Source organism: Ambystoma mexicanum, chromosome 5q (genome assembly GCF_040938575.1).
Source record: "Ambystoma mexicanum isolate Mex_15411 chromosome 5q, UKY_AmexF1_1, whole genome shotgun sequence".
In the NCBI taxonomy this organism is placed as follows: Eukaryota; Metazoa; Chordata; class Amphibia; order Caudata; family Ambystomatidae; genus Ambystoma; species Ambystoma mexicanum.
In genome coordinates this window covers 1028601319-1028616633 of record NC_090933.1, presented here as the reverse complement: position 1 = coordinate 1028616633, position 15315 = coordinate 1028601319, and positions in this window count along the sequence as shown.

Sequence of the window (15315 nt, the reverse complement as noted above, 5' to 3'; positions counted from 1 at the left end):
TCTGACATGTCCCAACAGAAGGGTCGGGCAAAGTCAGGCAATTAACCAGAATTACACACACCTGACGGCCCTTTCCCTTCCCCACAGGGATAAAAGGCAGAACATGAGAGCACAATACGAGCAAAGCAGACCTCAACAAGAGAGCTAACCCAGCATGGAAGTTCAAGAGGAGGAGAAAGACATCGCGAACCAAGAGGGTGATGTCAGGAATCAAGGGTGCACACGCCCCTGTGCAAGTACAAGTACCTGCAACAGATCCCAAGCTAAACTGGTGCTTCATTTACTTCGCTCATGGCTGCATCTGCGTTCCCCATTCCTGGCACGTTACAGATTGCCATGGAAATGAGGAACGCATACAGCATTATACCGTTTCCCCGGAAGATATCTTTGGAGGCGGAGAACGCGTGCCACATCATGCAGCACCCCCGGAAGACATTCTCCAATCACGGGTCGTGTTGCATCATGACGCGCTACCCTCGGCATATAGCCGCCTCCGACCTTCATCCGGGGCTTCTGATTCAGGACATTGTTTTGCTTCGTCCTCGTTCCTCGCTGGCAATTCCTTGCCTGCTCATTTCCCAGCCCTGTCTCTGCTTTGCGCCCTGTTTTAGCTCTATTGCTCCATCTCCGACCTTCTTCTATGGACTTTTCGTCCCCTATTTCGAATTGCTCAAGTTTGCAAACTGAGTCTCCTGAACCATGTGTTTCCTGTTCAGCCCTCCTAGTCCCTCTTTGCTCCTTCTTACCTTGCAGATTTACTTCCTCCCTGCCTGACATTATTCTGGACTGCTAACGGACTCCTCCTGCTTTACGCTTGGTACCTGCTCTGCAAGCACATTGCCAGACCGAGATTGCCTAATGGACTCCTATTGCCTAAAATTTGGTACTTTCACTACATGCACATTGCCAGACCCAGATTGCCTAACGGACTCCTATTGCCTAACGCTTGAGACTTTCACTGCATGCACATTGCCAGACCCGGATTTCCTAACGGATTGCTTTTCTTTGTTGCTCTACCATCATTGTGTTCACAAAGCACTAGGACTAGAGACACTGTACAGTAAGTACCCCATTATTGTGTTCATAAGGCACTAGGACTACAGAAGCTGTACAGTAAGTGCCTTAGGCGTCCTTGTGCCGTCGGCACACGTTTGAGTCTTGGAAATCACCAGGTGTCCTTGTGCCATTGGAGTAGGTTTCCTTGGATACTGGATCCCTTTCATCAAGAGAAACTTCCGGAACCAACAAGAACATTTCGGCTCCCATCGGCAATAGAAACTGGTAAGAGCTCTGCCTTTATCTCTTCTTGTCTTAGCCCTATCTGTATCATATATTGATCTTCTGGTATTCCTTTTAGAACCAATTTTGGCTCAAGGAGATATACCAGCAACACACAAGACTGACCTGCACCTTCCTAGAAAACAACAAGGTGGGTCAACTACAGCGAGCTCTTCACTGTCTTGCCAATCTTGTACCTCTTATTGACATTGTCGCTTGATTCCCTGCAGCCGGTGAATCGTGGGTGGTCTCCTCTTCCAACTGCTCGATCTCTCTGCCTGTTTCTTTTTTGAACAGCAGTGAGGTATAACAGGGGGAAGAATTCTTCTTCTACTATTTGGCCTTCTGAATTACATCACGCCCTGACAAGAACATCCTGGTGGTCTTAGGTTGATGACAGGTCACTACGAGAGAAGCGACCATGCCCTTTCTCGCTCAGGCCTGTAAATCCTCCATGGAAGGAATTGTAAGACCACAAAAAATAGCTAGCGTGTGTTGCAGCAGATGTCAACGGTACACAGGGCCCTCCTCCATTGATAACCAACCCAGGGAGAGATGCTTGCCACCATGGTACCATCCTTGACTCCAGAGACAAGAAAAAACAAGCAGTTCATCACAGCCAGTGAGTCGATGTAAGAGCCAATAAGAAACATAACTCTGTTGAACAAAAGTAGCAAGCGGCTAACTGAAGAAAGTACAAAGAACTGTTGATACGAAAGGGGAAAACCAGCTATAGAAGAGTCTGGTACCATTTGGGTGCTCACTCAGGAAACTCTGGCAATTACCCTATTGTTGAAACTACTGTTACGAGAAGGCCTTGGGGAAAGGCGTGAGAAAGGAGTCAAAGTGGTCATACATGGATCTAGTAAAATCCTCTATACAGTCGAAAGTATTTGATCGGCAGATGATTGTGAAACTAAGGGAAGTGAATCCCGCATCAAAAGAAAGTAGAAAGAATTGTGTGATTGGCAAAGATTGGCAAGAGTGAACCCGATGGAGAGATGCCTATGAAAAGGGGGCACAGACTAAAAGTCCTGATGAACAGTGTTTTGACAAAAGTGAACCAGACTGAGGGATGCCCACAGTGAACTGTTTAAAAAGACATTAAGATTTGTAAATGCCAGAACTGATATTGATTTGACAAGCCGTAGTGAACTCGACGGAGGGAGCCATGCGAGAAGGGTCTGAGCCCAAAGTGGGAGATCCAGGGGTGAAAAGTCCTCACCCAATGTGGAAGCAGAAAGGAACATGTGTTTATTATTTTTGGAACACATCAGGTGCTCAGAGGAAAGAGACTTTTTGTAGAAAAGAGACTTAACCGCTGAAAGTCCTGATACCTGAGAGCGGAACTGTAGGCTTGTGCAGAGAAAACTCGAGCATGTGCTGTGCTCCGGAGTACCACCTTGTTCCATGCTCAAAATGTGGGGAAGGGAGACCCTGACTACTGCATCCTGACTTATTATTTGTGAACACGGCTTTCTTTCCTGTGATTCCTATCCCACACCCATTTGTATTCAGTTGTAAGGACTGGCAATAGGTTTTTCTTAGTATAGGCCCTTTTATTTGACCAGACACTACTAGGACTGCTTTATTATTATGTGATGGTCGTAGCTCGCTCCCATCTTAGATTTAGGTTTAGATTAGGCATTTTTACAACCCGCATATACAGTTTAATAAACACCCTTGAACTGTGATCACTTGTGTCTGTCTTTACTGTTGCCACCATGAGTTCCTTACAATATTTTATTCACATTCTGCACAACGTCTTCAGGCTGTTCTAGGAGTGCTAATGCTTTGCTCCCTATTAATCCTTCCTGCCACGCTTCTGCTGTAAGCATGTGTCCCTTTATTTATAACTGTCGTCTGTTCCAACACCCCGGCTTCTCTTTTCCCTGCGCATCATTACACTGCATAATTGTTTTAACTTCTGTTTTAATCCTGCCCCCCTTCACATCTACTGGTAGGTATGTTACTACTTTGTGTTGTGTTTTAGCATTTATCATGGTGTTTTTTGTTTCAAAAAATGATCCTCCCATGCAGGATTTGCTTTTGTCACCCACTCTTTGGAGGCTATTTGACCCTGGAATTATCCAACAGTCATACATAGGGCAAGGTGTGTTAAGCAATGTGCTGTTTTTTCAGGTACTTCTTTGGCTATAAACATTCCGGAGGTACTCATGGCATCGGGAATGAGGTAACCCACAAAACAAATCTCATGAGACGTCTCTCTCCCAACATTGCTCATTTGGTCAGGTGCATTGAGTCTTCTGGACAACTTCTTTTCAATCTTCTTATCTGTGTGCTTACTATAGGGAACTCTTCTGTTGCTATTTCATTTGTCATTGTAACAATAGTCATGCTCCTGTTTGCTGGTCTAGCTACATTATAAATGACCAGTTCTCTTAATGTCATAAGAATAATAAAATAAAGTCTGAAAAATGTTAAATAGTCTTGCTATAAGCATTATGGCTAACATGTCTACCTTTTGCAAATATCTAGGGGCATTATTGATTCTAAGTGTTAAAAGGGAATACCTAATGAAATTGAACAATCTCATTCTTCCTACCAGGAGAGATTCTTCTTTGGTTTCTTTAAGGAAACAAGTATTCACAGGATAAATCATGTTAGAATTGAAAGGAAATTTCTTTCTAAAACAGTGTAACCTATTAAATTGAATAATGACACTGTAAGAGAAATGTTTCAAATTCCAAAGAAAGGATATGTTTTCACGAAGAATGATAAAACCAAGAAGAACAAGATAGCTATGGGGAACATTTGCTGTTTCTTCTTTTATTTTGAATGGTTCACACTCTATCTTTAGACAAGTGTCCTTAAGGAAGGTTGGACCAATAGTTCTTGTGGGTAAAGAAAGACTCAATGTAGATTGTATTCTTCTTGTTGCTGATTGGCTCTCGTCATCTCTTGTTTGTGTTACGCTCACCTGGTCTCTGCGGAGGTGTTGGGGCACGGTTGCAGCCCTCCCGGGGGTGAGGTCGCTCGGGTCCGACTTCGCCCTCTGCGCTTATGTGGTGACTGGTGGTAATAGGTGATGCTGCTCGGGACTGTTCCTGCGTGGAGAATAGGGGGCGTGAGTATGCCAGCTTATGCGCCTGATGCCCTTCCAGACCCCATCTCCTAAACCGTGGTACCGGTGGGATGCGCTGTGCCTGGAAAGCTCACCTGTTGATTAGTTGTGCCGAGCACTCAGTCCTGCTGCTTCTGGCAGGGGTGCTTATATGATCTGGACTGAGTTCCTTCACTGGTCCCTTGCACGTGGTAGTCCAGTCCTGCTGCGACTAAGCCACTATACTTCAGGTAAGTGTTCCTGTTTGCCTTTGTCTTTCCTCGTCTGTTTTTGTTGTATTGTAAAGTTTGTTGTCTCTAATTGCTGTTCGTTCCACTTTTGATGTTTGCCCTTTTGCTTTCCTCCCTTGCAGGTGATGTTGGCAGCCAGGCAGAAGCTGCGGAGCTCAAAGCGGCAGCCGGAGGGAATGAGGAACGAAGCTGCAGCAGTACATTAGCTGGTAAGTTGTTAACTAGGGGGCGCGCAGGGTTCAAATGTGGCGATGCCCTAGGACGGATGTTCTAACCTTGTCTTTCTTCTTCTTCACAGGGTCCGAGTTCGTGGATGCGGAGTGCGGTGCTGCGGCATCGGGGTCAAGATCACTGGATGTCAGGAGATGAGTCTGCAGATGAAGCGATGAAGCACTGGTTTCCTGGAGGTGAGTATGCAGGAAAACACCTGGTTTCAAAGGTAAGTAAATTGGTCCAAGCGGCGGTGAGCGTCACGTTGCACGCGAGTGCACAGTAACGCAAAGCACCGGCCTTAAGGATGGAGCAGCTTATATAGCTCAGTTTCTGAAGCCATGCCCACCAGGTTCAACCTGCCTGCCACACCCTGCCACAACTGATGAGTCAGCACATGAAGACCAGGGCTAGGGAGCTACAGCCGATGAGTCAGCACATGAGCACATGAGGATGTTCTCTGGAATAAAGGCCTTCAGCTCCTGGAAAGATCTTGTAAAATAAAAGCACTCCTGCACTGAAATAAAGTGTTACTGCTCACTTCTCTATATGAGCCTGGTGCCAGGCCCCCTGTGTTTATGGGTCCCAAAGGGACATAAGTGAGCCAAGTGACCCATTACTCATATCACTAGATGGTGTGGTTTTTGTGTTCTGTGGCCTGTGGACATGACAGTTTGGGCTGTGCGCACCACTTATTCCTGTTAGGGTTCAGTAATTGCAGATATGGTTTGATTTTGGTGGGGTGGAGTCATGCACGCCTGCCTTCTACTTTCATGGCAAACGGTGTGATGGCCTCCACAAGATACATGCCAGGATCCAGGTCTCAGCCACAGGAGTGGCAAGAACAATCACCCCATACTCTGGTTCGAGGGACCTGCAAGTAATACACCTACGCAGGTCTCTGCAACCCTAGCAGGAAAGGAGGGTTAGGGTCTTGTTGGTTGGATGGGTACAGGGATGTAGGTTAACCGGAAAGAGGGTTAGGGAAGCAAAATGGATAGGTAGGGGAAATTGGGAAGGTTCCTATCTAGCATGTAATTACATTGACCATGATGAAAATACACATGTACACACTTCTAACCCCCAAGACGTACAAACATAGAGATTTTGAAATAGCGTTTTGGTATGGTGGCACAGAACGTCCCTGCTCTTGATGATGAGAGTTCTTAATCTGGGTTGTTATCTGGTAGCAGTTCAATGCTGCAAGAAATACCACAATTAGTGCCCTGGAAACTACACAACTGCATGTGGTTCACACATGCTTCTACAACATGTTACCGTATTAGTCGCCATGCAATGAGTCTCTAAATCCCCTGTGGTTTCTTTCCCTGGAGCTGTCGTGGGAGCGCAAGCGTGGTGCAAATAAGGTCTGCCCCTCAGGATCTCACATCCAAATCAGCTGCACGTGGCTTGTTGTGCAGACCAACCACATGTAGCTGGATGTGTGGGTCTGCTGCACGTGGCTTGGGAGCGTGGGTGCGCCACACCTGACTTGGATGTGGCAATCTGCTGCACATGGCCTTGACTTGGGTGTGGGTAATTTAACAGGTAGGTAGGCATGCAAGGTTACTGCTGGTTAGTCTAATGTTAAGGCACTGGGTAGTGTGCATAAGAGGGCTAAGTGTGACTTATCTCTTGGTTAGGCAGGGCCCAGTGAACTGGTGGGGCTGGGCCCCCTGTGCAACTCCACTGCTCCCCTCTGCAGGCTGGCGTGTACTTATCTTTCCGGTGCGAGGGGCCAGAGTTATTCTCCTGTGGTGGGGCCCCTTGCGTGTGCCCTCTGGACATTCTTGCCTGGAACTGCGGGAAACACGTCCTGGGTGGACATCCTGAGCACAAGCCCTGTGCTTTTGTTGTGGGCACATGCTCGTGAGTGTGCCACACCCTATGAGGCTCCTTTTGTAGTTTCTGGGGCAGGTTCTGCTGGGAAATGCAGTCCAGTAGGCTTCTACTCTGCACGAAAGGCAGAGAAGCCTATGAAGCACTTTTACTGAGTGTTTTAATGGATAAGACTGCTTCTCAGGCAGATTGGCACTGCCTGCTATATGAGTTTGAGGCCCAGAGTTCCGGACCCTGCCTGTGACCCTGACAATACGGGCCCTGGTTGCGTGTTGTGTGAAACTTCCATGAAAAATTCCTACGCAAGACTCTGTCACCTGTATACAACAACAACTGTTTTAATAGACTATTGGAGTTCATGACTTTTTCATCCTCATCTCTGTTCTTTGAGCCCCCCTGCTGAATTTGCACCTTTCAAGACATAGGGCCTCATTACGAGTCCGGCGGTAACCGAACCGGAAAAACAGCAGGTTGCCGCCTGACTTGTATTACCAAGTGATTCCCGGAATTACCGGGGCATTATGACCCTGGTGACCTGGGAATTCCAGAGACGGAATTCTGTAAGTCGCCATTCCCATGGAGTCCGATAGGACTCCATGGGAATGGGGAAGTGGAAACACCAGCACCATGTCAGACCTGGCAGGAGTGACACCTCCCGCCTGCAGAACTCGAGATCAGGCTGTCCGGAAAGAACAGTGGTGGGGGATTTACCACCACCATTATTTCCAGACCTGCTGACTCGTAATGAGGCCCATACATTTAAGAGATTCCATCGTAGCTGTGACATAATCATGCATTTCCTTCCTTAATAAAGCAGTCACATTCTCATTGTCAGTGTGAGCCCGAGTGGGGGGAGCAATGGGCATATGCATTTAGCATCCCATCACCAGCTTATTTTGGGTCAGGCGATGGTCAGAGCCTGGGTGATTACATAAGGCAATTAGGGCTAAAGTGAGGCAATGTAGCCACCCCTTTTTTACACTCTCTTTTAGCTTGCCAATTCTTTCTTTCAGGAGACAATTGAGGTACTCACAAATGCCATTTGCTTGTGGGTGGTAAGCCGATGAGAATTGATGCTTTTTGCCCGAAAAGATAGTGATGTGTTTGAACACCTCATTTACAAAGTGCAGTCCGTTGCCAGAACAACGTACATTGCACACTGCCCACCTTTGAAATACTTCATGCACAAGGAATTTTACAGCACATGTGGTATCTGGATGTGTGCATGGACCGGCTTCAATCCATTGGGACAAGGGACATACGTCCACTAGCATATACCTATAGTCATTACAAATATGGAGCATATCTACATATGCAAATTCTGAGAAGGTCCTGTAGGATGTGGTATTGTTCCTCTCAGTATTCACAGAGTATTCCAATGCTATATATTTGATTAAAATAATTGCCAACCTGCACTGCCAGATTAGGAACCAACCATTCCATTGAAATTAGTTCTGCAAGACACTCTCTGCATGTGTTCTCGGTAGTGCAGATGTTCTAATGCTACTGTAACCAGACCCTGGGCTTTCACAAGTTTCCTGGTGCTGTCCTGCTGCCACATTTTATCTGTGGGGAAAATTATCACCCCCTTCTTTTCCATAGCTCCTGATTTTCTTGTGGTGCCCTTCCTTGCAATTCTATTATTTGTGCTATGGGCGACGTATTAAAGCCTTCCTTCATCACCATATTGCGTGCTTGTGTGTATTTGCTTGGTGCAGTCCCAATGTCAGATACTTCATAAATATATGCTGCTTTTTTGCTTCTATGTCTGCAGCTTCATTGCCGTGGGAAATCAAATCTGCACTTCTGATGTGTACTGCACACCTCACGATGACAATGAATGATGGCCGCCGAAGTCCTTCTAGGAGCCGGTCTAATAATGATGCATGTTGCACGGGTTTGCCGTCTGCACGCAGGAAGCCCTTCCTTTTCCATTGTGACATTCCTGCATGTACTGTTGATGTCACATAGGTGGAGTCAGAATACACTGTTATCGCCTCATCTTCATGCGCTTCAAGCACCAATATCAACGTTACCAACTCTGCCGCTTGTGCCGAGAAATGCGCTTGCAATCTTTTTTTTACTGTCTCAAAGCTGTCATTCGTGTCTGCCTTCACCACTGCAGTGTCAATGTGTCTTTCACCCCTGCTCTGGTCTATTGACAATGACCCATAAATGACAAGTATAATCCCCCCTCCTACAGCATATTCTTTGACATCTCATTATAGTGTAATTGGTACAGTTGTACTCGTAATCTCCCTCCTTTACTGGTTCTGCTATGAATTTGGCTGGGTTTGCCACTCAACACCTGAAAATTTTGATAGATGGATTTGATATAATTATATAGCCTGATGCTCTCTCGGTAGTTAATATACTCTTGGGCTTTTCAAGGATGGCAAATAAAGCATGCTCAACATATAATATGAGTGTACAGCCCATTGTTATGCAGGCTGACTTCTCAATTGCAAAGGCTTCTGCAGCCAATGCTTGCTCATATGGGTAATGGCCTCTCATTACTGGATCTAATATTCCACCGTAATATGCTAATGGTTTGTGTCCCATGGTAGTTTTCTGTGCGAGGACAGCCGTCATCACTATTCCATTTGAATGTGAAAATAAAAATAATTCTTCATTGTAATCAGGGATCCCTAATAATGGAGCTGTGGCAACTTCAGTTCATCAAAGGCATTTATCATTAAACTTGTCCATGCTATATTACGGTTGTCTCTCTGTGCTTCATTGAGTCCTTTTAAGAGTGACCTGACATATGTGCTGTAATCAAAGACCCATGCCCTACAATAATTACAGAGGCCTAGACATTGTTGTAATTCCTATACTGTCTCTGGCCTGTGTGCCTTCCTAATGGCTTCTGCTCTCTCAGGTGTCGTCTTCGTCCCTTCCTTCAATTTCATCTGACCTATGTAGCTGACCTATGTATAGGATCTCTTGCTGGCCATATTGTATTTTCTCTTTGTCTACTTTGAACCCCTTCTCTCAAATACTGTCAGTAGTTTCACTGAGTCTCTCCTGTGCTCTTCATCTGTGGTGCTACACACCAACATGTCGTCCACATATTGTATGAGTGCACTGTCAAGCTGTACATTCCCTAAGCCCATCTTCATCACTTGGTTTGAGGACCAAGGGTGATTCACAGTACCCCTGGAGTAAACAAGTATGTTTCAATTTATTCCATGGTAAGTAACATGGTCAAATAGTGTGACTGTTCATGCAAGGGGATTGAAAAGAAAGCATTCTTTAAATCGATCATAGTAAAATATGTAGCTTTGAATGGAATGTTGCACAGATGGAAATTCTGCCTCAACAATATTGCTAAGTGGGCGTGAATCATTAATAAATCTCCACAACCCCCCTGTTGCCTTTTTTATTGGGTACATAGCCCTGTTACATGGGAATTCTGAAGGTACTAATGTCCCTTCCTGCACTACGGTAGCAATGGTTTCATAGATACCCTCATCAGCTTCCTTGGATATGGGATACTGTCTTACTTTTAATTAAATATGCCCCTTCTTTAGCTTAACTTCAACAGCCCCTACTTTTTGTAGACCGTCATATGGACTGCTGGTTCACAGTGTGTTTGGTACGTGTGCGAAATCCTCTTGGAGAAAGGACAGTACATTCCTTACTAATGACATTCTCTGGGGTATTTCCCTGCTCTCATGTTGTAGTTGATATGTAAGACTGATGTTAAACATCACTTTGTCATCTAAGTCCTCATCTGTAACTAATTCTACATCTGTCAAGTCAGTCAGTTGTTATCAAGTGCTATTACTGTGTGCCAACTCACCTTCTCATCATCCACGTCATGTGCAATCACTTCCCTTACTATGGCTGCTTCCATCTCGATTGTAATTATCTGCCCTTTTTCCACATCCGTGGGTACTTCTGGTATAGTTTAATGGTGTGACATGGTGGTGTGAAAGTGTCTTTTGCTTGCAGTCGAGGAGTCCGAGGCTGATCTGCTGCTTTTTCCTTTTGCTAATCATGTTGATGATGCTTTCTCTTGTTGGCCAACAGGGAAGAGGTGTCTGAATTAGTTTCTGTCTTCCCTTATGTGACAATGTGTTTGCTTTTGTTCAGCTACATCTGCTTGCTGTTTTGTTGATTTGAAATATCTCTACATGCCTGGTTTCTTTTTAGGGATACGACTGGGGCAAACCTTTTCTTCTTCTTCCTGTGTGCTCAGTGTACTTTACACTGGGTGCTTTTTAGATTATGCTGACAGATGTGTTGTTGGTGTTGATGTTATTGACTAAAAACTGTACTACCACTGACGTGTTTTATTCAGTCTATTTTCTGGAAAATATGGTACACTGGTGCAGAGTGAGAGTCTGAAGCTTGTTTTCTGTGCACAGTCTGAACCTGAGTATTGCATGTGTTAGCAATACCTGAACACTCTTGTTCTGTCTTGTTGTATCTCTCAGTATCCGTAGTATCATGAAATAAAAGATGTCTGTGTCGCAGCATAGCATATTCTTTGTCATGTTCTTCATCATTGTCTGTTTCCAAGGAAATAAGCAGTGGCAAAAGTTCAGAAATCACCTATTTTCTTCATCTGTTCATTTGTATCTTTTGTAATGTGGTGCCGCCATCCCTTCTTCTTTTGCTTCAGATTGTAGGGCTCAATAGCCTATTCCTCTTCCACCTCCTTCCTTGCTTCACACTCTGTCACTGGATGCAAGTGAGACATAGGCACCTGCATGCTTACATTTCGTCCCAATGTGCCATACTCTCTTGAGACAGATGCCCTTGTGCTTTGCAGAGAAGGGGAACTGCTGCTATTGACTGATTGGTGTGATGGGAACAAAGACAAATGCTCTATTTGGGCTTCTCTTATGACTATACCCACTGCTTTAGCAGGTAAATACATTCCCAACAGAGGCATTCATACCCAATGCCCTTACTCATCTCCTTTGATGTTTGGATACTACAGCAGATTCAGTTATGTTAATTTTACTACCTGAATCCTACAATGAGCAGACTTCCCAACATACACTGCATTGGTGTTTTCCCCTACCCACACAACTCATATGTATATAAAACTGTCATGACATTCTCCTGCACTAACGGCCATGAGTTATTCTGTTGCGCTGGAATTCTCCTCCATCTACAAAATGAAATGCATTTGTGTTCTCACAGCTTTATCATTCACTTACAACTGAAAAGGCATGAGTGTCTAATGCTGCGTTGGTGTTATCCATGACTAAAAAATGCTTATGCAGGATTCCTTTCTTTGACCTTCACCTTTACTTAAAATATTCTCACTGTGTACCATTCGCTATGGCATCAAAAACAACGTGTCACTAACACTGCTCTGGACTTTCCCTCCACCTACAGAGTCATATGTGCCTAAAACTACTTGGGCATTCTCCTGCACAAAATGCAAGTGTGCCTGACACTGCATTGACACGTTCCCCTGCTTCAAAAAGTAGGTGAGTTTCTCTGTTTTGGCATCCCTTTCCCCCTACAAAATTCAATCATGTGTCTTGAATTTCACTTCCATTAGGAAAATGCATGCTTGGTTTTCAATGTTTCTGCCCGTGACAAGCAATGCCTTGGCCTTCATTTTCACCTAAAACATGCTTGTGTGCCTTGACTTCTTCCCTGCCTAAAACATGTGTGGCTATCAATCCCTTCCATTCTTTTCTGTATACAAAATGCATGTGAGGTTCTCACTGCTATGGCCTTCCCTATGCCTACACAATCTGTGTGGTGTTCACAATGCTATGGCATTCTCCACAACCTACTGAATGAAAGTGTGCATAACACTGAGTTCGCCTTCTCCCCAGACTACACAAAACAATGTGGGGATCTCACTTCTTTTCTATTCATCCTTGGGTGCAAAGTGCACATGCATGTAGCTGTAACAAATTGATTTCTGCCCCGCAGGAATGCAAGGATGAGAAGATGCTACACCACCTATTCAGCTCTCACACTTCTACAAAACAAGAGTGAACCCAATCATAAAGTTAAAATAGGCACAATTGGGAGATGTACCTCATTTGCCTTTTGTGGTTGGAAGGGCAGAAGGAAAGGTATACTCTCAAGAGGAGTGTGAATGTGAAACAGCAACCCAAAAGCAAAGCACAACAGTCCAATATAAAGGAATGTCCAATCAAGGTTATATAAAGGTATATATACTTTAATGAAACAAGCCATATGCAAAAAAGAGCTAACTAGAATACACAGCAAAAACCGACCCATGTTGGAGTAACACCGAGAATGTAAGATATGAACTTGCTGTACTCTGGGTAATGCCAGAAACACTTGTGTACGAGCGCGATATAAATAAAATATCATATCATATCAATGAAAACTGAGGTGAAAGTCAGATAAAAACCACAATGTGTTTTCAAAAGAATACATTCTTGTATACGAAAGGAATTCAAGTGACATAACCAGTCTCCAGCTTCCAGAACTGGAGCAATAGGGGAATTATCAGTCACTAATAACTTTGCTGCTCTTAGCATTGTTTCAACAATAAAAAAACAGGCTTCTTGGTGCTGTGCGATGGTTACATTCAGACTCGAAGCAGTCATGGTACATCAGCTGACAAGCAGATATCAAGATGGGGGTCCAACTGAATGTCATTGCATTTTGAAGTAATGCCCGAGGGATGCAGATCATAGAGGTCACCAGGTTCGGTTTAATGGTGGGTGAGCTGATGACCGGATGTGCAATGTGAGTCAGTTTGATGCTGTGCTTGAAAATCGCAGTTTGTGGACAACATCATGGTCAGTCCCGCCGTCATCTGCATCAGCGACAAAGCAGCTGGAGGTTTCAATTGCAGTTCGATCACGCAGATGCAGTGATGATTCTTTGTTTTAGACAAAGCAACAATGATCTCAGCTGGTGTGGTGTGGCGGAAAACTGGTTTGAATGTGTGGGGCAATGGTTCAAAGGTCAGCAAGTGCCAAAGGCAGCTCATCAGGATCCTGTTCTTATGAACTGGGTCGAACGGGCTTGAATCATGGTTTGCAGTGGTTTGACGGCTACGACATCTTGGCAGTGTTGGCTTTCAGGTGCTGTGAGACCGAATCCAGTGGTTTGCAGTGGTTTGATGGCTACGGCATCTTGGCAGTGTTGGCTTTCAGGTGCTGTGAGACCGAATCCAGGGTCTCAGGCACAAGAGTGGTCCTTATTCCAAGGGTCAAAAACATGGGGGAAGCTGGCACACACCTGCAGGGTTCTTTCAGCACAGTGAGGTCCTAGGTACCAGTGTGCTTGGCAGAGGGGCAGGACTTGTTCAAGCAGCAGGTCAGCTCCAATGTGCCATGGAGAATGGTTGTGAACAAGAAGTTACCTCTACTAGGAACTATCTGTATTTAACTCACAACTGGAGGGGCTTTGGAAAGGACTGCATTCCCAATAGGGGTCAAAGAATCCTTCTCAAGTGCTGAGGTCGAAAGGTGAATGAAAGTTAATGATGAAACATAGCATTAGTCAGCGCTTTTGCCATAAAAGCAATACAACATTTTAAAAGAAAAACATATTAAATACCACTTAAGTGCAATAAAATCTGATCACATTACAATGTAATCAATACAATCAAGTAGAATCTATTCTGACACCTCTAGACCTTCTCAAGCATGCATGAAATGGAAACTTTGTAACAAAGAATGAAACATTTAGCTCATTAGTATTCTTTCAACAGTCTAATGCAGAGTTGAGGGTACTAGTACCTTTGTATTTGAATAGAGGGAATAGATAGCAAGACCTAAATTCTTTATATCCCTCGCAGAGAAGCTAAAAATGGCTTACTGTCTCCTATGCCACACCACAGATGGGACAGCTCAGCTTGTTGGTGGCGTTCCACTTCGCCGTGAAATATGCCACCTTTAGAGTGTTTGTACATAGTTGAATATAAAGTGCATGTGCATATCCGGGGTTATCACATCAAGATAGGTTTTGTAACCAACTAATTGCTTAGAAATTAGATACAAATTCCCAGTACGCAAAGTTAAACAATCCTGTTTCATTTGATTGAAGGTTGAGCCTAGGCATGCCTCCTTTACTTGTTGTTTGGTGTTGAGGATCATACTTTCTGGGTAGTCCCATAGTGGTGCCACGTTCAGCCTCAATAGTTCTCTATGCTTAAGCCATTGAAGTGAGCTTGATCAGTTCTGGCGGAGGAGACTAGTAAGCGCTACTCTAATGCCATCTTATCCCAGATGTGTCCATGTTCGCATCCAGTCTAGTAGTGGTTTGGTGCACAGAATCTTTGCTATTGGTTGTATGTCACACTCCCAGTGAAGACTGTCTAACGGTCCTCCTTAATGTTTCTTGAGGAGATCTCTCAGGAAATAATTCTCAGATGCACACAAAGAGGGTGCCTTCAAATATCCCCATAATTCTGCCCCATAGAGGGCTGCTGGCAGAGCTTGGGATCTATAAAGTTTTAACGCTGCTGAAATCGCTCCTCTGCCATGGGTATTAAATAAATGGACGTATTCACCCATATTTGCCTATGGTCGCTTTTGCTTTTACCTGCTGGCTAGATCAAAAGAGATTCTCTGAGAACCTAATCCCCAGATAATCGTACATATTCACCTGCTTCAAGATGTTACCTTCAACCTTGAGAGTATGTCTCTTGGATAAGCAGTACCTAAATATCATTAACTTGGTTTTCTACGTGTTTATTACCACGTGTAAGCT